Consider the following 23200-nt stretch of genomic DNA (forward strand, 5'->3'; position numbering starts at 1 on the left):
CCACCACCCCACCATCCCCCCTCTTCAGGGCAGATTAGATTCTGACTTTCTGTAGACTGTATTTATTCGTTTACTTTTTTAAAATGTAATTATCTTTTGTTCATTTGTGTTGTATGCACATGTGACTATGTGGGGATGATCTCCTGCCACAGAGTGCAAGTGGGGTCTGAGGATGACGTGCTGGAGTCTGTTCTGTCTTTCTGTCACGCGGGTCCTGGGATCAGTCCCATGTTCAGCCCTGGCAGTAGGCACCTTTACCAACCAAGCCATCTCAGCAGCAATAATTTTATTTTATTTTTTAATCAGCGGATACACAACAACAGACGTCCTTATGGCATTTTTATATCTATGTACTTTTGGGGGATTCCCTCCCAGTTGGTTCCTCTCCACCATCTCCCTGCCTTCCATTCCCGCTCGTGCCCTTCCACGGCAGTATTCTTCCCTCTGCTTTTCATGCCACACGTGTTCTATCATCATCCCCAAGTCCCTCCCTTAAAGCCTCCATTTCCCCTCTTCATGCGACGCTTTCTAGTCTCCAGGCCTCTATAGGCACTCGCTCCCACACACATAAAGATTGGAAGACAGGCTTCTCATATGAGAGGACACATGTGTTGGTTTTTCTGAACTGGAGTTACCTCATTCAATAGAATATTTTCTATTTTCATCCATTTTCCTGAAAATTCCATAGTTTCAATTTTCCTTACAGTAGTCTACAATTCCATTGTGTATGTATATACACCATCATTTCATTGCTTACTCATGTTGATGGGCATCATGGCTAGTTCCCTTTCCTTGCTAGTTTGAATAGGGCAACAATAAATGTGTGTGTACAAGTATCTCTATAATAAGATAGAGTTCTGAGTCCACACCCAGGAGTGGTATAACTGGGTCATACAGCAGTTCCTAATTTTAGTTTTACTATGAAACTTTTACATTGATTTTCAAAGTGGTTGTACCAGTTTATACTCCCACCTACCAACAGAGAGTAGGAGTTATAATATCCCCATATCTCAGCCAGCATTCATTGCCATTTGTTTTCATATGGTATTTTTTTTTTGCATGTGTGTGTGTGTGTGTGTGTGTGTGTGTGTGTGTGTGTGTGTCTTAGTTAGTGTTTCTAGTGCTGCAATGAAACACCATGACCAAGGAGCAAGTTTGGGGAGGAAAGGGTTTATTTGGCTTACACATTCACATTGCTGTTCATCACAAAAGGAAGTCAGGACAGGAACTCAAGCAGAAGAAGAAACCTAGAGGCAGGAGCTGATGATAAAACCATGGATGAGTGCTGCTTACTGGCTTGCTCCTCATGGCTTGCTCAGTCTGTTTTGTTTTGTTTTTTGTTGTTGGGTTTTTTTGTTTTGTTTTGTTTTGTTTTCCTTCAGGACAGGGTTTCTTTGTGTAGCCCTGACTGTCCTGGAACTAGCTCTGTAGACCAGGGTAGCATCAAAGATATCTCCCTGCTCTATCTCCTAAGTGCTGGGATTAAAGGCATGCACCATGACCACCTGGCTCAGCCTGCGTTTTTGCAAACCCCAGGACCACCAGTCCAGGAGTGGTACCACCCCCAATGGGCCAGGCCTTCCTGCATTGATCACTGGATCAAATGAACCTCTCCGTTGAGGCTCTTTCCTCTCTATAGCTTGGGCCAAGTTGACTTAAAACTAGCCAGTACAGTGTGTGTGTGTGTGTGTGTGTGTGTGTGTGTGTGTGTGTGTGTGTGTGTGTGTGTATGTGTTGGCATAATTCACCATGCATGTGTGGAATTCAGGGGACAGCTTGCAGGATTCAGTACTCTCCTTCTAGCATGTGAATTCCAGGGCTTGAGCTCAGATGGTCAATTTGTTGTCAAATACCTTTACACACAAGGTCATTTCACCAAACTTACAGTTTGAGAAAAATCTGATCAATTCATTGGCCCATTTATTGATTGGCAGGGTTTTGATTTGTTGGTATCTAGTTCTTTACGTACTAAAGACATTAGCCTATATATTCCTGAAGTATAGCTGTCAACGATTTCTCCCATTCTGTAGGCTGTTTACTGTGTCATAGTTTCTTTTGCTAGGGAGAAGCTTTTCAGTTTCATGTCATCCCACTTGCCAGTTTGTGAGGCTATTTTTTGTTACTTGGGTTCCATTAAAAAGTTCTTGCCTGAAATCTTAGCTAGAGCAATATGGCAAGAGAAAGAAAGATATTATTAAGTTAATACAACTTGAAAAAGGGAGGAGTTAAACTACCACTATTTACAGATGGCTAATTCTATACTTAAAGATCTCACAGAGTCGACAGGAAAATGTTAGCACCCATAAACACTTGCTGTAAAGTTGCAGGGTACATGATCAATATCCAATAATCATTTGTTATTGAGAAAGGGATTAGGAAAAAATAGCCCATTCACAATAGCCTTAAAAATTAAAATATACAGGAATATAAATAACCAATGAGCTGAAAGATTTCTATAAGGAAAATTTTAAGATACTGAAAACAGAAATTGAAGAAGACACCAGATAATAGAAAGTGTCTATGCCCCCTAGATTGGCCGAATTAATGCTATAAAAATGGCTATATTACCCAAAACAATCTGCAGATGCAATGCAATTCCCATAAAAATTCCAGTGACATTATTTTCGAAACTTAAAAAAAAAAATCCTAAAATTCACATGAAAACACAAAAGACCACCGATCTTCTTTTAGATATTCTAATTTCCTGTTTCCCCTGGAAAATGAAAATCAGCCCTGTGGGATACCTCCACACCAGTCCCACCCAGGTTCCTGACAGAACTGTAACATGGTTCAGTCTGGGTCAAAAGTCACTGTTTATGCTGCTGTGAATGAGGTCTCTGGCCATAGCTGAGTCATATAGTGCATCTGGTAGTTTCTTCCCTGTCTAACATCTCGTTACTCCTGCTAATAATGGCCTGGTTTTTGTTGACTCAGTTATCTGATACATCTCGGTGAGTCAGTCCCAGAGCTCTGTGGAAAGTGGGGATTTCTGCTGTTGACCCATGTCGGGTTCCTGAATAGCCTGCTACCTATTCCAGGTTGGAAATTATTTCTTCCTTTTCTTCCTCAACATTTTGAAGCAATGGCTTCATTGTTTTCTAGCTTCTAGTGACGTGTGGCAGTCTGATTGGGATCCTTCTCTATCTTCTTTTTTTTTTTTGACCAGTGTACCTTGGGGTGGGCTTCTTCCTTTCTCTGTAGTTTTGTGAGAACATCTATTAGCTATTGTTTCTTTGTTTCTGACTTCTCTGTCAGATTCTCTTCAACCACTGGTGATCTCAGGGTTTCCACTCACATCTAGACAAGACCTTGTGAACAGTGGACATGAGAGACCTTATTTAAGAGAAGGAATTGGTGACCGGGAGCTCAGGGGCCACTTCTGTTTGGAATATGTCTTGAGGATGAGTTTTGACATTGATCAACATGCATGAAAGACACAAACACAGTATTCTGTGGCACATGAAACGTGTCTCTGTTCGTATTCCCGTTGGCTTTTGGTAGAGAACAGGATCTCTGCTTTGCAGTTAAAGGGTGTGGATAATAAAGGATGTGCTCTCTGGGAGTGGATCTACAGAACTGGACAAGTTAGGTGATCCCCGGGGAGGCATCAAGTGCCAGTATTATAACAGAGCTTCCCAATATCTGAGGAGGATCCCAGATATTGGTGTCCAAGCTTCTTATAATCTATAAGGATCCTTCTCTTAAAATGACCCATTTCTTCATAGGGAGGATTGGACCCCAGGCTGATGTAGGGTGCTTAGTGGTGCTTGGAGATTAGTAGTAGGAATTGACAAGATGTGGCTGACGCATAAACAAACTGTTAGAAGTTGTCTACATGTCACAAAAGGTAGCACATGTTTGAGGATGATTTGGCACTTTGGCTCTGTCATGGGATTGGAAGGGCACCCTAGAGGCAGGTTGGGAGGTAGAAGGTCACAGCGACTCATAGGCATGCTCAACCGGGGAAGATACTGTATCTTCAAGATGAATGGAATCCTAAGATACTCACTTCCCATTACTTGATCACAAAGAACAGCCTGTGATTTCTCATTGCCTTTAGCTCGAACTCCAGGTTTCTGAGCACGCCTGCCTAGCAGGCCCTTGCCTCTGGCCTCTCCCATTTCTCCCACATGCTGTTTTCTCTGCTGAACACTCAGCTCAACCCACCTAGCCTCTACTGCTCCTTAAACAGGCCCAGCCAGTTTCCTTCTTAGAGCATTGTGCTTGCTCTTCCCTCTGCCCTGTTTCCTCAGCTGTTCAGGAGACTTAATTCTCCACTCCAGGTGTCTGCTCAACCGACATTTCCTTCCAGATCTTTCTTAACCATCCTCTCTGAAATGGTCCCCACCTATCACCGGTTAGTTTAAGTCTCTGATTGAGTTGAGGTTGGGCGGTTTCGTTTCAGACCCAGACCCCACTTTCCTCTGCTTCTTTCTGTACTGCAGAGACAGAGCCCTACAAATTATACCTCCAAGTTTTCTCTGCCAACTGGCTTCCAGTTAAGTTTGGCCAATGATAAAGCTATTACCCCTAGGCAGGTCGGGGAGGGAAATGGAGGGAACCCGAAAGATCTTTCCCCCTTTGGTGGCATCAGGAAAGACCTCAACTACTCCACATTCTCCAGCATCTTCAGAGTGGCATTAGCTTCAGGGCTTCCGTAACCCCATTTCTTGTCTTTATTCTGAAGCCGCAATGGCTGTAGCTCCAAGAAGCCTCCTCACCACCTGGTTTCTCTTCAAACACTCCTGACATCACTGTAGCTAATTCCCCACCTTAGAGTCTGGTTGGCTGCTTATTGGGTCACTGTTTTCATGGCTGGATCCTGATTGGTCTACCTACCCTGTTTTGTGTCTTCCATAGCACTTACGACATACTACTATTATTGCTTTCCTTGCTTATATACGGTTTCCCTCATCTGGGGAAGAATTTTAATGATCTTGTTTGGGGAACTGGAACAGACATTTGAGCCTGAAATAGAGAGCTAACCATTTCCACTACTCACTAAGGCCCAGTCAGTCAGGAAGAAGGGACCCATGTAGAGGCCATTGCGGACAGCTGCAGGCATGTTCAGAGCACACACTGCATGAAGATGTCTGATTGCTTTCCAAAGTTCTCCAGCATCAAGAAGCAATGCCCAAGTTCCAGCTCCCAGAGCCTCTGAGAGCAGTGGGACCTGGGTCTGTGGAGAGAAAGTCCCCCATCACAGGAAGGAGCCCACAGCATGTGTGGCAGGGAAATACTTTCTATTAAGCTTGGCAAACGGGAAACCACAAATAAAAGCAATAGTTAGTGTTGGGTGTGTGACAAGCTGTGTGTGGTGCTGTATCCTAAATGTCTCCTATAACTGACTCTGGTGTGAGTGTATATGAATGCCTTTCCTCACAACACAATAGTAAATGATATATTTGAAAAATAAAAATGACCTCGTACTTTCATTTCTTTCCGTTGGGCAACTTAATTCGTTGTTAAATTATTGGTTTGCTTTCTACAGAATGAATCAGTGATGCAAATAAACAGTCAGATATCAATCCCAGGCACATACCAGCAGTACTGGATGAGTGTAACTGCTTTGCTAAATACAAATGATGGGCAGGAGTGCAGGGTGACGTCATGTCTCCTCACAGAGGGCTGAGTCCTTGTAGCACATGGCTCTTCTCACACATTCATCTCCAAGGATCCCTTAGGAAGGTGGGTCTTAGTTTCCATGTAGATAGAACTGTTTGACTATATTTATTACTCATTAAATTTTATTGGATTAAAATTATAGAAAGTGGCTGATAAAAATCTCTGCTTTTGCTAATGGCATTTTTTTTTTCAGCCAGTACATAATTGATTTTGTAAATGTTCCCTAGGCCTGAAGGGAAAAAAAAGGATGTTATCTATCTGAAGCATCTCTACTTAGAGTGTGGTGACTATTTATTGCACTATTTAACTTTTCCTTATTTCTACTTATTCTTATCAGCCCATTTCAGAAAGAAATATTTCACTGCTTGCTTGATTGATTTGTGATGCTAAGGATTAAATCCAGGGCCTCATGCATGTTAGGTAAGTACTCTACAACTGAGCTATAACCCAAGCCAAAAAATAAGCACTTTAAAATTTCCCTACTATAATTATATTGGTTTTACATTTCTAAAGATTTATCTTGTTTATATGCTATGTAAACGAGATCTACAAATGTCATTGTATTTGAAGCCGTGACTTTTGTCTTATGACTTGTGACCTTTATCATCCTATTTTCTCCTCACCCTGTGTTCTACTTTAAGACAATTTTAATTTTTACATTTTATGCAAGTATGTATTGGATGTTGAACAAATTCCCCGTGCTTCCTTTCTCATCTTTCCTCCCTGTTAGTGCTCCGCATCCCTGGACAATCCCACTTCATGTCGTATATCCAGACATGACTTTATGTGCCTCTATAAAATCTTGTAACCGCAAACGAGAGCGTATGAGATTGGCTTAATTCACTTAATATGATTATCTCCAGTTGCATCCGTTCTCTTGCAAATGGTATAACTTGGTTCTTTATGGCTGAAAAAATTCTATCGTGTATATGCCATATTTTAATTCTCTGTTTATATGATCAGATCTCTTGTGTGAGTGGGTTTATAATTTAGCTATTGTGAATAGTGTTGGAATAAATATTGATGCGCAAGTACTTCTGTGATATGTTGACTTGGAGTCTTTGGGGTAAATACCCAGGAATGGTGTCACTGGACCATACAGAAGATCTATTTTTAGTTTCTTGAGAAAGCTCTAGGCTGATTTCCACAGTGGCTGGACTACTTTACATTTCCCACCAGCAGAGTAGAAAGGTCCCCCTTGTCCATATTTGTTGTTTTTTGTTTTCTTAATGACTCACATCCTAGCTGGTTAAGATGGAATCTCAGTGTCGTATTTATGTGCATTTCTCTGAGAGTGAGGCTGAACATTTTTTCATATACTTACTGGCAATTTGTACCTCATCTTTTGAGAACTGTCAACTCATTTCTTGTGCTGTTTACTTTTGTTTATGATTATGTAGTGTTATTTTGTCCTGTTTTGCTTTGAGCTTGTCTTGTTTCCTTTCTAGCTGCTGTGATGAAAAACCCCGACAAAAGCAATTTAGAGGAGCAGGGGTATGGCTCACAGATCAAGGTTCCAATGTTTGCGAGCCCTTAAGGGAGCTGGTCACCTCCCATCCATAGTCAGAAACTGAGAGCAAAGAAGGAATGCATGCTGCACTTGGCTTGTTCCTGATTTTTCACTCAGATCAGAGCCCAGAGCATGACATCTTGCTGCCTGTATCCAGTGTGGGTCTTCCTACATTAATTATCCCAATGAAGACAAGCCTCAACAGACATCCCCATAAGCCAGCCCGACCTAAATAATACCTCTTTAAGGTTTTCTTTCTGGATGATTATAGATTATGTCAAGTTGACAGTTAAAACTAAGCATCACATAACTCTTTAAAAATCTCCATTATTAAAAGAACGTGTTTTATAAACAACATTGGTATGGCTTGAATGTGAAATGCTCCGTCTCGAAATGTGTTAGGACACTTGGCCCTGAGCTGGTGAACTGACCAGACAAGTGATGGAACCATCCGGAGGCGGGGCCCGGCTGACAGAACTGGGCCACCAGGGGCAGGCCTTGGAGGCTGTTCCAATTGGAACTCTGCTTTCTGTCTGTGACTGTGTGGTGGGAGCTCTGGCTTCACGCTCCTGCTGCCGTCAACTCCACCACACCTGCCTGACCATGGTGGACTGTGTCCACTGAGCTGAGCCCAGATAAACCCTTCTACCCTTAGGGTCATTCCGACAGTGATGAAAAAAAGGGACTGATGCAAGCATAGAGTTCAGACTTTTTTCAATACCAATGTAAGAATACACGTTTTAAGAAGGAAAATGGCCATACTCTGCAAAATAATTAAAATGCGTGGTTTTATTCTATCTAGTTAAATTAAATTTTACAATTAAATTTGTTGTGTTCATTTCTTCTTTTTTAAAAACAAAACAGAAAAATTGTTTTTGAGATAGCATTTTGCTATGTTGTCCAGGCTGGTCTCAAACTCCTGGACTCAATCTTCCTGCCTCAGACTCATAAAAGGCTAAGGCCATAGGCATGGAACACCATACTTAGATTGCCTTTCTTCTTAATTTTCCTAAGTTTTATGGGCTTTCTCTCCATTCATTAGTTATTTGTGGTAATTTGCACATTCTTCTGAATATTTCTAATCTACCATTGATGTTTGTTATTTTTTACCCTTTTGACTAAAGGTGTATTTATGTATTTGACTAAGCCCTGTTTTGAACGACTCAAAACCTGAAGGCTTCTGTTCAGTTCACAGGTGAGTAATGAGCTATTAATGGGGGGAAGTAGGTGGCCCAATAGTGGAGTTCCTATAGAGTTAAGACCAGGAAAACACAGGTGAGACAGGAGGAGGCCCTCACTTGGTACCAATGTCAGACTCACAAGGTGAGCCAGAATGGTTAGAGAATGTCATCAGGAGACTTCTGCTCTCTGCTGGAACTGCAGGGAAGGGTCGTCAAGTGATTTGATAGGACCACACCCGCTAGGTCTTCCAGGGTCTGCTTAGGAGAGGGCATCAGCTCTACTGTGGCCTGGCAGTCAGAGAAAGTGGAGGCTAGTTAAGCTGTCTGTGGGTGGGAACCAGAGCACGCGCACCTTAGCTAGGGGTAGGATTTTATACAAATGTTGAAGAACAGTTAAACATGCTAATGAATCCTCATCATGCCCTTTCAGTTAATTCCTTGGACTCCCTCAATTAAACATGACAGCAACGAGCTTAAGACCGCATCAGTATCCATGGAAATATTAATAAATAGCTAAATTAGGGAATCTAATCCATGTCTAATCATGAGACAGCACCTTGCTTGCCTCAGGTCTCTGTGGCCAGCTCCCCCAGGCTTCTGTGAATTTGGACCTCATTTCTCAGGACCCTCACTTTCTCCTAATGGACAGGATCTAAGTGGGGCTGTTCTGGAAGGGGAGCCACAGTGACCACCTCTGTGGCTAATTTCTTTCCCACTCTACTCCTTTTTCAACTGACCTTGGAAAACTTACCCTGCTTGCTTTCTTCCAACATGTTTAGATGTTTATAGTTTTGCTCAACATTTTGCTGAGATTTGTTATTTCCTGGGAAGAACTTCAGAAATAATCTTGATTCATGTTATAATTCTGGTTTGGTCTCTCCACCAAGTCCATAAGGTCCCATATGTACAATTTTGTCTATATACATATTATAAGAAGGATTTTAAGAACAAAAAAAGTGTACTCTGCTTGGTTTGTTCATTTTTCACTGTAGAGTCCTGTATGTAGGGTTTAGATATTGGAAACGTTTATTTAATGCTTATACAGGAAGCAGAGAAACTCACAAATATAAAAATAGGAGACAGAGTCATTAGGACACCAGAAGTGTGGCTGGAGAGACAACAGCTCAGCAGTTAAAAGCACTAGCTGCCCTTCCCGAGGACCCAGATTCATTTCCCAGCACCCACATGGCAATCACAACTGTCTGTAACTCCAGTTCCAGGGGATCTGACACCCTCACACTAATGCACATAAAATAAAGTTGAATACATTCTTTTAAAAAATTTTTAAAGAAATCAGAAGAATGGTTATTTTAGGAAGAGCTATTGAAATATCAATGAATAAGAAAAAAATAAGTTTTGACTATGAAGAATCAGTAGAGGAGAATTCTAGAAATAAATGAGGTTATTGAAAATGAGGAAAGAAGCAACAACACTAATAAATTCGTGGGGGACGTGAACACTTTCACAGAGGGGCAGCAACACAGAGGTTCCCCCTTACACCATGAAGAGATGCATCCGGTCTTGCTCTTAGTTAGAGAAAGTGCATCAGAACTGATGGAGACTTCTGATGTTCCAGACAGAGTAAAGGTCACCACATTCAACTTTCTGTTAAAAACTGAAAAATAGGTAAAATATAGGAGAGAAAATAAAAGTTTACAACAATTCAACAGTAAGCAATCTGGGTATAGACTCCCAAAAGAAAATAAAGACAAAGTAGAAAATGGTAAAGTGGGGGTTTGGAATGGAGAGAGGAAGGGAGGGAGTGTGCACGGGAGGAAGGGAGGGAAGACATCAGGCTTTAAATACACGAATACACTAATGCCGTGGGCCTGGAGACAGTTTCCAGACTTCCTGTGCGGAAGGGAGAGCCAAGAAGACAGGCTGTCCCACTGAGAGGAGGATTTTGAGACTGGCAGACGGAGCTGGGATTTGTGAGGCCAAGCCTGTGAGAAGAGAATAGCTCTGATGGAGGCTGTGAGGATTTGCAGGGCACTCGGAGTCTTTCCCAGGTTATTAGTCTACCCAGGCGTGAGAAGAAACTACCTGAGACTCGGTTCAGAAGCCACTGGAAATCAGTATGCAGACAAATCCCTGGACTTCACACATGACCAGAAATGGCTTGTGTTCATACCAGCCTGAGTGGACCTGAACAGAATCCTAAGAAGTAGGGCAAAGTTGGCCCTAAAGACTGACCGGATTTATGCTAACGAAGTCCAAAAGCAGGTCTCAGAATGGTCCACTTGGCTTCAAATTACTCAAATTGGTACCCAATAATCCAATCAAATTATTCAGTGGAATATAAGAAAGTCAACAACAAACGTAAAACCATAATGTCCTCCTGAAAATGAAAAAGAATTAATAAATGCAAACAGGCGGAAACGATGGTACTAGATACGAGGATGCTAGCTGAACTGTGACAAATAGGCGTTGTATGTTTGAGAACACTGTGAAACTTGGACACTGTCACAACAGAAATGGACGCCATAAAAAATTTACCTGCGATGGCTAATCTTTGCCAGCCTGACTGGATTTAGAGCTACCTTGGAAACAGATGTGTGGGCAGGTCTGTGAAGGTATTTCCAGAGAGTGTTAACTGAGGAGACCCACCCTGCATGGGTAGCCCCACCCTATGGGCTGCAGTGCCCGACTGAATAAAAGGGAGGAAGCCAGCTGAATGCTAGCATTCTGTTTCTGCTTCCTGACTTCCAATACAATGTGACCAGCTGCCTCGGGGTGCTACCGTGACTTGGTACCCTGCCATGATGAAATCTATCTCTTCTTAAATCATGAACCCAAATCAACCCTTTCCTCCTGTAGCTGCATTTGTCAAGGACTTGGTCCCAGCAAAGAGAAGATTAACTACTATAGTTCTCAAATAAATAGAAACTCAGTGACTGAAATGCACTAAGCTGGGGTGATAGCTCATTTTGATGGCCAACTTGATTAGATTGGAAATCAACTAGGAGACATGCCTCTGTATGTGAAGGCATTTACAGGAGAGATTAAGGGAGCTGAGGCAAGACCCTCTCACAGAATAGGTAAAACTTTCCGGCAGCAACCCAAATATAAAGAGGTCCAAGAGAAAAGCATTGCTTACCTGCAAGCATGTCGTCTTCTTGATGAATGGGGCTATCCATTTTTGTTGCTGCTTCCATTTTTTTTCCCTCCCAGTAGAACCTGGTGTTTCCTGCCTACAAAGTGGACTGAAGACCAGGGAATCTCCAGGAGTTCTTTGAATCACCTGCACTAGCCTCATGGCTCATCAGCCACTGGGTTCTCAACCTCTCCATTACGCAGATAGCAGTGGTTGGGCTAGTACATGGGTATTGTGTAAGCCAATCTAATAAAAACCCCTTAGTAATAAATATATTATTTATTATCAGTTCCATTTCTCCAGAGAACCCCAAGTAATCCAGTAAGGTGACCAGTCAATTGGCCATTAAAGACTAAGTGATCAGTAAATTTTAAGGCGCAGTAAGAAATACCTAAAGTGAAAAACTCAGAGAAATACGCTGAAGGAAATAACTGATCGCCAGTAGTTTATTACCCACCATTAAATTGTCTCATATAGTTTTAATTAACAGAAAGAGGAGCAAGGATAAAAGCAGTTGAGGATACACTGATCAAAAAATTCCAGATTAGATGAAAACCAGAAACCCATGATTTCAAGAAATTCAATTAATATAGGAGATAAAATATGAAGAAATTTGGATGAAACAAATTACTGAAAACCACCAATAACAAAACCTTAAAACCAGAAAGATACTATACACATATGCACAGAGGAACCATTAAGAGTGACAGAAGAATTCGTATCAGATACTAGGCAAGTCAGAAGGCCACAGAGAGATACTTCTAGTGTACTAAAAGAAACTTTTCACCTAGAATTTATTTTTAACCAGTCAAAATGAGATATGGAAAAAAAGAGACAGATACACTGTTTAAATATGAAATGCCCCCCATAAAAATTTATGTCTTTGATCATGTGGTCCCCAGCTGATGGTTCTGTTTGGAAAGAGTGGGGACCCTTCAAGAAGTGGAACTTGCTGGAAAAAGTGGATCCTTGGGGAAAGGCTTTGGGGCTTTTTAGCCTGACCCATTTCCTGCTCCTTTGAGCAGGTCCTCTCCACCACAGTGGTCCCTATCCCTCCAGAACTGTGAGTCTAAACAAGCTCTTTCTTACATTGTTTTTATCTAGTTCCTTTGTCACAGAAAAGGAATAGAAATCTGTACAGGAATTGGTACTGAGAAATGTGGTTGATATATTGTGCATCCCAATAAACTTATCTGGGGTCAGAGAACAGAACAGCCACTAGACAGACATAGAACCAGGCATGTGGCACTCACCTTTAATCTCAGGACTTGAGATCTCATGTCTGGCTTGGGAAAGACACAAGCCTTTAATTCCAGGAAGCAAAAAGGTATATAAGGCACGATGACCAGGAACTAGAGGTCTTTTTAAGCATTTAGCTTTTGAGCAGCAGTTCAGCTGAGATCCATTCGGGTGAGGACTCAGAGGCTTCCAGTTTGAGGAAACAAGATCAGCTGAAAAGTTGGCAAGGTGAGATTGGATGTGGCTTGTTCTGCTTCTCTGATCTTTTGGCGTTCACGCCAATGCCTGGCTCCGGGTTTGTTTTTATTAATAAGACCTTTTAAGATTCGTGCTGCATCGAAGTGTCACCGTGGCAGTGGTCAACCTGACTGTGTGGCCTCCAGGCCATGGAAGACTTTGGAACTTTTGGCTAGAAAAGCCATTGGATGCTGTAAGCAGAGGTTAATGGGCCATCCTGTTGGGAACTTGAGAGAAAGTAATGCTGAGAGAAATGTGAACAGTGGAGGTCTGGTACCTGAGATTTCAAAGGGAAACAACAACCCTATGGGGAACTGGACCAGGGGCCACTGGCTAAAAAAAAAAACCCAGCTGCATTCTGTCAGGGTTCTAAGAATTTGAGTCAAGATTACAAAGCAGTGGACTAATTTCTTCGGTGGGGTGAATTTCAATAGTGTAACATCAAGTCTGTAGACTCATTAGTACTGATTATCACATTGTATACTTTTGTGGGTCTACAATGAAAAAACAACAACAGGTGGGGGTAGAAAGAAAAACTTGAAATGTACAGTTTAGAGAGGAATGGGCACTAAAGTTACAGCACGTGCTGAGGAGACGCTATAATCGGTGATGAGATTAAGGCTGTTATAGAGAAGCCCTCAGTCTGCAATGGAACAATAGGAACAGGGTTCTGAGAGTCAGGTCCCACCCACCAAGTCTCCAGCTGGGAAAGGAAAGAGCCTAAGGGGCTTCCTGTTCTTGGAAAGTTTTCAAGGTAAAGAGGATGCTGCAACTGTGGTCTGGGGAAAACGGCTTCCATCCTGAGCTAGCATCAAAACTTGGTAGAGTCATCTACTTCCTACAGGTTTTGGAGGTGTGAAAGATCCAAGATTGAAGAGGTTAGTGGATTCTTCTGTGGTTTGGGAGAGCTGTGAGACATGGCAACACAGGGTGGTTGGAGTGCCTGTGAGGAGATCCTGAAAGACCCTTTCATGAAGTTGTGAAAGGTGTGGTATTTAATCAGTAGTTGTGATTTATGATGTAAGGTGTGGGGGTTATTGTCTGTTTTGTTGTTGGGGGGTATTTGCTCTTTATTTATCATATTGAGGAAGTTTGCTGCAAGTTTTTTTCATCAGGCATAATGCATGCTTATTTTGCTTACACTTCCATATCTATAGTTCATCAAAGGAAGTCAGGGCAAGAATTCAAGCAGGGCTGGAACCTGGAAGCAGGAGCCCATACAGAGGCCATGGAGGGGTGCTGCTTAGTGGCTTGCTCCTCATGGCTTCCTCAGCCTGCTTTCATATAGAACCCAGGACCACCTGCCCAGGGTGACACTGCCCCAAGTAATCTGGGCCTTCTGCATCACTCACTTGCTAAGGAAATGCTCTACAGGCTTGCCCCCAGCTAGATAATAAGCAGGCATTTTCTCAGTTGCGGTTTGGTCCTCTCAGCTCCTGTTGAGTTGACATAAAAACCAGCCAGCATGCTATTAGTATTTTTTTGTTACAAAATCTACCCTGTTTGCAACCTAGACCAGATTCTACTTTTTATTTTGCTTTTGCCTTTCTGACACAGGATCTGGCATTGTTGCCTAGGCTAGCCTCAAAATCACAATCCTCCCGCTTCAGTCTCCGGGAGTGTTGGGTTACAGGCAGGTGCTAACGGGCACTGGTAGCTTTTTTATTTAATGAGTGTTTACCTAGTGTTGTGTAAATTTTTCCTGGGGATATTTGAATAAACATCTATTTACCCCAGATAGAGTGCCAATGACAGAACAGAGTAATCATCCCAGGTCTATCTTATTGACCCAAGGAGTATTTGGGGCTTACTTATAGGAGCATGGGTGAGGGGTTAGTTTCAGGAACATGAGTGACCCCCAAACAACCACATCACACACACAATCTCACCACAGCATGGATGACAACCTCCCTATAACTGAATCGATAGAACCCCCTCTCCATAGTTAACCTCATATGCGGAATACTCTAGCACTGCCTGAGACCATGGGTGGCTGGGACAAATGACATGCAGTTGGCAAAGAAGCAAAAGACGGTGGGGGTGGTTGAATTCAAAAGTGAGGGGCTAATGGCCCTCTATGCGTCCTCCCTCTATGAAGGAGCATCAACAGGCTTGACTTGATGGCCTCCCCTTCAAATCAAGAATGAAGGAAGTGGGCTGGAGAGATGTCTCATGAGTTAAGAGCATTTGCTTCAAACGACTGGGGTTCTGCCTCCTAGGGTGCCAGCATTCCCAAGCACATACCCACGTGTGGGGACACACATACCTATACTTAATTAAAGGCCGTGTTTGTGGCTTGGAAGAGTTAGTATTGTGGTCAGTTTTTAAATGAAGTAAATTGATCTGTAATTTTATTATGATATCAACTAAAATTATAGTACATTTATAAAACTGACAAGTTAATTCTAAAATATCTATGGAAATAAGATTCTAGAATAACTGCCAGGTGGTGGTGGCACACACCTTTAATCCCAGCACTCACACTTGGGAGGCAGAGGCAGGCAGGTCTCTGTGAGTTTGGGGCCAGCCTGGACTACAAATCGAGTCCTAAGACAGTCAGGATTATTACACAGAGAAACCCTGTCTCAAAACAACATCAACAACAAAAAGATTCTAAACTACTAAACTAACCAACATGACTTTGAACAATGAAACTGCAGCACTCACGCACCCTGATTTAGTACTTATTATAAAGCTATAGTCATTAGGTAGTGCAATATTGGTATATTGGTATACAGGAAGGCATACAGACCAATGACCAGGGTAGAGAATTCAGAACCAGATGGCCATATGATTGTGAGATGTTTGGCAATGGTGTCTGAATGGCCTTTTCAGTGAGTGAACAGAAAGGTGAAAGAGAAGTTCAACTCTTGCCTTACATTATACACAAAAATTAAAATAGATCATAGATAGAAATATAAAAGTGAAAGGATTTAACTATTAAAGATATAAGAAAGTTGAATGTCTTTGTTAGATAAGAAACCCAAAGCACAATCTATAAGCTCATAAATTGTAATGTTGAATTTTATTAAAACTAAGAAGAAATGAAGTCTGAAGCTCATCATGCTAGTGTACACATCTCAATATTCAGGAGGCTGAGGCTGGAGGATTGGGAGTTTGAGGCCAGTCTGGACTGAATAGCAAGACTCTTACCTAAAACTACAAACCTACTTGCAGTTCCCTTTCCCAGTGTCCTGGTGGTCACAAAGGAGAAAGTGTAGCCGTTCACAGCGTTGTAGTCCGAGATAACATGTGGACTGGAGCCGAAGAGGCCCAACTCGCTTTGTAAAATCCGGGGTGATCCGAGAATTAAGGGGAGTGATTGTGAAGCTCGGATAGTTGCAGCAACTGCTAATACTTAGAGGAAGTCTTTCTTGTCATTTGAGGGTGTTATTTTTAACCTAAATAAGTTACTGAATGAATAAAAGCAATAAATAACAAGATACTTGAATCATTTGCTCTTCAAAAGACTGCTGAGAAAGTGAAAGCCAAAAAATGGAAGGAAATGTGTGTAAAGTCTCTCTCTCTCTCTCTCTCTCTCTCTCTCTCTCTCTCTCTCTCTCTCTCTCTCTCGTGTGTGTGTGTGTGTGTGTGTGTGTGTGTGTGTGTGTGTGTGTGTGTGTTCTATCCCTCCCTCTGTCTCTCTTTGTCTCTGTCTCTCTGTTGAGTGTGTGAAGCTGGAGATTGAGCTTCAAGCCTACTATGGTGTGTTCTACCCCTGAACTACCTTTAGTCCTGATACTGAACTTTAACTGTAATATGTAAGTATATTTAAACTCTGTAACCAACAAATATCCAGACATAGGCTGAGCATTCCTTATCTGAAATGCTCTGAAATATAAAACTTTTGAGCAACAAGGTGATGCCACAAATGGAAAATTCCTCACATGATCTAATGTAACAGGTGGCAATCAAAACACAGGTGCTTTAAAAAATATTGTCTAAAAAAGCTTTCTGGCTATGCTCATAAGATGTTTGTGAAACACAAATTCCATGGGTCAGGTCCCCAAAATATCGTATTATGTGAAAACAAATATTGCAAAGTCTGAAATGGGAGACAATGCTTGTCCCAGGAATTTCAGGTAAGACTTACCCAATCTGTAAGAATGTGAGAAGACACTCTGTCCAAGAGGATGTATAAGCGGCACAGGCAATGATACTCAACATTGACTGTGACAAGGAGAAAAACAAGCTAAAACTTCAGTTAGCAGTACATAACCTCTAAAGCGACTGTAGTTGAAAACTGAGGATAGTTTGTACTGGTGATGATGTGGTGTGAATGAGGATGTGTGAGGAATGCTCACACACTGTTAGAGGGTTTTAAGAAATGGCACAGCCACTTGGAAAAGTAACGACAGCTTCTTATAGTGCTAAAAATAAACATCACAACACTCGCTAATCTTATATGCAGTTCTTTTATATGTTTATACAAGGGAATGAAAACATATCTTTATACAAACATTTATATTTAATTATTTGTAGTGGTTTCATTCATAGTAGCCCTAAACAGGACATGATCATATATGTCCATCAACTGGTAAGTGGGTAAAAGAAAGTTTGTCTTATGCTGATGTGTTAGTCAGATTATCTGGAAGAATAGAACAGATGGAACAAATCTGTATAAAGGGGACTTATTAGAGTGGCTTACAGGCTGTGGTCTGGCTAGTTCAACGATGGATGACTGTCTCTCGACACCATCATACCTAGCAATAGATTATTGCTCTCTAAGTAAAAGGAATTAAATATTGGGATACACACTGGCATGGAAGATGCTCACAAGCTTTCCCTAAGAAAGAAGCTATTCAGAAGAGTATATACTGCATGAGTGTATCCTTACAGAACCCTTTAAAGCATGTTCTGTAAGTAGGAGAGCTATAGAGACTGAACAGCAGTGGATGGTTTTCAGGACCTGAAGATGGAAATGGGTTGGATATGAGGGGAGAGGAGGGATCCTCATGGGTCATGGAGATATTCTATGCTGCACTTGTGGTAGTGATTGTGTAAGTATATGCATCAGTCAAAAATCAAATGATTTACAATAGGTTTTGTTATATTAATTAAATGTCAATAAAGGTGATTTAAAACCTGCTACCATTAATACAATTTTTTTTTCACCCATGAAACTGACAGAACCCTTCAAAATTTGCCAATGCATTGCATGAGTAAACCTTGAAGAAACAGGTGCTCATGGATTCTGTGGGTGTAAGATAGGTCACATTCACACAGATGACTGTTTGCTTTTATCAGCCAAAGTTGCAAATGTGTATAGTCATAGTCCCAGCTATTTGCTTTCTTGTACTCCATTCAAAAGAAAGGATGGAAGACTCTATTTATACCGTGTACTTTTCTAGTATAAAGTATAGAAACTAAGTAGTGACTTAAAAATAAAGATAGAGGGAAGAAGTAATGAAATCTACATGATAAAAGCACAGATGTTGTAGGAAAAATATCTAGAGAAGAAACGTTTCTAAGGGGAAAAGAAAGACCATGATGCTAAACAGGGATTTGGAGGGAGCTAATTATGATGCAAATTGATTAGACATTTAATTAATGTTCTTAAATCTTTCAGACATGCATGAAAGATGAACAAATGATGTCTATAAAGGAAGTTATGAACATCTTGAAAACATACTCATTAAAATGTATTAAAAACATTCAACTCAGGCTCACTAGCTACAGATGACATTATTAAGCTAATTACCATCATTGTTCAAGAAATACTCACTGTAGCTACATCACTGAGACTATAGAATCTACCAGCAAGACCTGTCTTCATAAAGTTAAGAATCTTTATTCATTTAATTTCTTTTTGAGATGGGGTCTCAAGAGGCTGTTCAAGTATGTCAGAAATTCCTGATTTCAAGCAATCCTCCTGCCTCAGTCTTCTGAGTAAACCGGGTCTACAGGTTCTCTCCAGTATACCTGTAAGAAAGGTAAGATTTCTTGAACACAAGATCCAAACTCATTAAAATTTTAACAAATAAATATAAGGTGGATTATGACACAAAATACCTACAGGCCCAGGCTTTGAGGAGGAGGTGGTCAGTGAGGTGAGATAAGGGGATGTGGGGATGAACTGGGTAGGGGGTGTTTTCCAAGAGGAGGAGCATCTTTGAGTGGTGGGAGGAGCAAGGAGAGGGAGTGAGGGGTGCAGAGAAAGGGACTTCAGATGAGTGATAGGAAAGCTAGAGCTGGGTGAAAGAGGACGCATGCATATGGAGGACTCGAACACTAGCTAGAATACCTAAACTTATAAGGCACAGGATTTCATGGGGAGCGTGGAGCAGGGATGAGTCCAGCTCAGTGGAATTTCAAAACAGCCCATCTGCTGCAACCAGTAGGAAGGGGTGCAGGAGTGGGTGATAGCAGGCAGAGACCAGTTGGGAAATGGTTGTAATAAATCAGCTGTGAAGTGAAAGCCGGGCTTCTGGACACAGATGTGGTTGTGACATCAAAAAAGAAAGCATGACTACAAAATAGAATGATATACAAAAACCCATAAACTTGGTGGCTGGTTGGATGTCTGGGAGGGAGGGAGGGAGGGAGGGAGGGTGGGGGGAAGGAGGGAGGGTGGGAGGGAGGGGGAGGGAGAGCTAGATAAGGAAGGAGGGGAAGAAGGAAGGAAGGCGGGCAGGAGGGAAGACTCAGAGGTGGCTCTGGGGTCGAGCTTGTCACACAGACAGAATGATAGCAACCTTGGCAGAAATGACGAAGCCAAGAAGACACGATGGTTTAGAGGAGGGGATTCTTTTTTATGAATTTTAAATACTGTATTGGAGCAGAGCATCGAGTATCAAGTAAATATGTTGAGAAGGTACTTAGAATGGAAGTCAAATGTGGGCCACTTAATTGAAGGAGTAGGGCAGCGTCAGCTTCCTCCTCTGCTGTTCTTTCCTTAAATGTGTAACTATGGCTGGGTTTTATCGTCTGCTTTTCGTAACACTTAAGGAGGTCAATACTACCTACTTTCAGGCTAAGCGTCTCTTCTGCAGTCCTAGAAGCCAACCCTCCACTTTCTGCCTTATGGGAACAGTTGACTCCTAAGCATTACATCTATGTGGATTTTTTCCCAGTCCTCTCTTCTTTTGGCCTTCCTGCTGTTACCTATCACCAAGGCCATCTGCCAGCATTCCATTAGTCAAACATTTATTTCCCTCCTTACCCTTCCAGTCTCTCTGGTGACTTTTTGAAATTATCTGAGTCTGATCTCTCTCTCTTTCTCTCCCTCTCCCCCCATCTCTGTTTCTATCACTCAGAGGCTCTATGTGTAGCTGTATTATTCTTATAGTAAGTTGAAGGGAAGGTTGACATTTTTTTTAATCAGTTGACATATTTAGAAGAATGCCAACCATCGTAGAAAAGAGAGAGAGGGGGGGGGAATAATGTGCTGGCATTCCAGAAAAAAAAATCACCATCCAGAACCCTATAGGACAAACCCAACTGCAAGATCTGTATCATCTATACCTAACACAGGACTTTTCTACTGAATGCGGCAGTCCCCATCGCTTGATGACCCGTAGATGATTGCTTCCTTCTTCCTTGGATGTTCCAGTCTCATGGTCCTTGCAGCTCCTGTGCTTTCCAGTGTCAGACCATCTGAAAGAAAGAAAAACATTGCAATACCCAGTGATTCCAGAGGAGAAATACGCTGACTTGGAATGTGCTATATTATTTCAGTGAAGGGGCTCAGTGGATGTTTTCTGGAGTTGTTGTCTTCTGAGGTGCCTCCCGGTGCAGACTCCCCTCCGGTCCCCACTCTGGACAACTGATTGTACCTCGAGTGCTCTTGCTTCTGCATTCCCTGTGTGCTTCCCCTTGCTAGAGTATTCCTTTCATCCCTTTCTCTTTAATTGCCATGCAAAACCCTCTGTTGAGCTTTTAATTAGTGAGATATCCCTGTCTGAAGACTGGAAACCCCGGGCTCTTTCGGCATATATTAGAAAAGCTAAAATATGAAATTAAAGAAAACAGAGTTTTAGCCAACAGAAACAAGTGACTCATTTCCTTGTGAAAACACACTAGGTTTATGTTACTCTGGCAACGATATTCCAGAAGAGCGTCCCTCCTCTCCCTGTTTGGAGCCTTTATGTGTTTCTGTTACAGTCTGTGTTCCATGGTGACCTAATGTTGAACCAAGTCTCTTGGTGATTCATGAGGCACAAGAGCACTGGGCTTTCTTTGAGATAGCTCATCCTCTGTTCCTTTGACCAAAGGAAGGAAAGTTTACTTTGTACAGGGGAGGAACTGGAAAGGGATACAGTGAACTCTTGGCCAGGGCTGCTCTGGGGTAGGAGTGTGGTCCTGCTGTTACTCTAAAACATCACCACCGGTTCTAATGTGTTTGAATTCCAAGTGCCTGTTTTTCTAAAGACAGCTGATTAAATCATAATGTGCAACCTGTTTGTGTACTGCATGGGGAAGTGAAGATTTAGAGATTCACTGCACAAGACTCCAGATGTTGCCTGGGACTCACATCATGGGCGGGAATTTCATGGTGCTTGGGGTCAAATTTTCGACCTAAACCGCCCCAGATCTCTACAGCAAAAATGTGCTGTGCAAAAGCCGTTGCATTAACTCTCCTCTGAGAGGGTTTCGGAGCTCTGAGGCTCCTGAGAGGAAGTGAAGAGTGCCTTCAATTTATCAAGCGCTTGCTGCTTGGGATTTTAAGTTTCCAGATGTTTTGTGAACAAGGTTAGGCTTTGGCTGGATCCTCTGAAAAGTATGTAACTGTTAGGATGGACTGACTAAGAGTGACTGGTATATGAGGTTTTTAGTTTCTTCCCGATTGTTACCAACTGTCTGTAAAGAGAATTCCGGCTTTGCCCAATTATGCCCTCCCCGCCCCTCTGCCAACTTCTTTCTAGTTCTCCTGGACTTGTAGAGAGAGAACACAGCAAACAACCTAGAGGTACACTGGACACGGGAACATGAGCGGGGATGATTTGCTGATAATGTATACTGAAAATCTTATCCCTACATAATGCCAATTTATGTAAGAAAAAGCTAGAGAAGGTAAGAACAGCAGAGAAAGGATGCAAACTAAGGTAGAGGAAGTCGATTTTTTTTTATTGTTTTGTCTTTTTCTTGGAAACTTGAGGATAAAAGTGCAGTGACATTTATTATATATGACGGAAACAGATGGAAGGGAGACAAAGAGGATTTTTTTCCCCAAGACAGTTTCTCTGTGTAGCCCTGGCTATCCTGGAACTTGCTCTGTAGATCAGGCTGGCCTCAAACTCACAGAGATTCGCCTGCCTCTGCCTCCCAAGTGCTGGGATTAAAGGCATGCACCACCACTGCCCAGCATCAAAGAGGATTTTAAGGAGAACTTCCAGGACTCATGCGTCCCTATTATTAGAACAGAAACATAAGCAAAGGACTTCACTTGTGAAACTAAACCTATCTGCAAGGATTATATACTCTTAACCATGATGCTAGTCTAACAATGAACTGGTGAGGTTATGACATTGTAAGGGAACCCCAAGTATTGTTACTCAAAATAACACATGCCTGCAGGCCCAGCTTGAGGCAAAAGGATCAGGCAATTCATGGGTAGTTCAAGTCAAGTCTGGGCTACATGAGACCATGTCTAAATAGATAAACAAGGATAACATAGACCCTGTCTCCATCCATCCATCAATCAATCAAAACAAAAATAGCGTGACAGAACTGTGAAGTTATTCCTACTGAACTCGTAGTCTCCAGTTTGGGTAATGTTCAGCAGAAATTCTTTCCTCTTTTTTCCACATTTTTCTTATGCCGCCAAATACTAAGATGGAGAGCAAAAGATAATTTAGGTCAGCACTGTTGTGTGCACCGGCTCTGCTGAGCAGGGCCTTTCTCTCCAGTGCAAACAAATGAAAAGCATTTTCACTTCTAATCAGTCCATTCTGACTATTCATGATTTGCTTCTTTTTAAATAAATAAATGTATTTGCATTTTTAAACTGCAAGTTATGGTTTTTCCCCCCAAATATCAACTCTGTGGGGGTATTTTAAAAAGCAGTTCATCTGTTATGCATTGGACCTGTGAGACTAAAATTACAAGCCCTCAAAGGAATACTACTACAGATTTCTTGTTTGAAGTGAACAGTAACCTGGAGCAATTGCAAAGAGTTTGCGTTTATTCGACAAGGAGACTGAGAAAGCTCAGTTCTGCACAGGATGATGAAGTACATCTTACATGCTTGTGGACTGTCATTCTTTGACCAAGAATGGGTCATATCTAGGAACAAGTGTGTGACAGTCAGTTTGCATATATATCAAACTCGATAGATGAAATATTATTGAAAATAATGACTACAAGAAACAAACC

At 41.9% G+C, this 23200-nt stretch overlaps 1 long non-coding RNA gene across 15 annotated transcripts in view; it reads left to right on the plus strand.

Moving 5' to 3' along the window:
• LOC128102476 (uncharacterized) overlaps positions 1 to 23200 on the plus strand; it is a 198390-nt gene that overhangs the window by 160411 nt on the left and 14779 nt on the right. For 12 of the 15 annotated variants that reach the window (XR_008215422.1, XR_008215431.1, XR_008215429.1 and 9 more), the window contains 3 exons: positions 5492 to 5688; positions 5963 to 6045; positions 7074 to 7885. This is a non-coding gene — a long non-coding RNA (uncharacterized LOC128102476). Of the gene's footprint in view, positions 1 to 5491; positions 5689 to 5962; positions 6046 to 7073; positions 7886 to 18700; positions 18820 to 23200 lie in introns of those variants that run through there. The other 3 variants (XR_008215425.1, XR_008215427.1, XR_008215426.1) reach the window with 3 other exon arrangements.

Source organism: Peromyscus californicus, unplaced genomic scaffold (genome assembly GCF_007827085.1).
Source record: "Peromyscus californicus insignis strain IS unplaced genomic scaffold, ASM782708v3 Scaffold_7__1_contigs__length_154581171, whole genome shotgun sequence".
Lineage (NCBI taxonomy): Eukaryota > Metazoa > Chordata > Mammalia > Rodentia > Cricetidae > Peromyscus > Peromyscus californicus.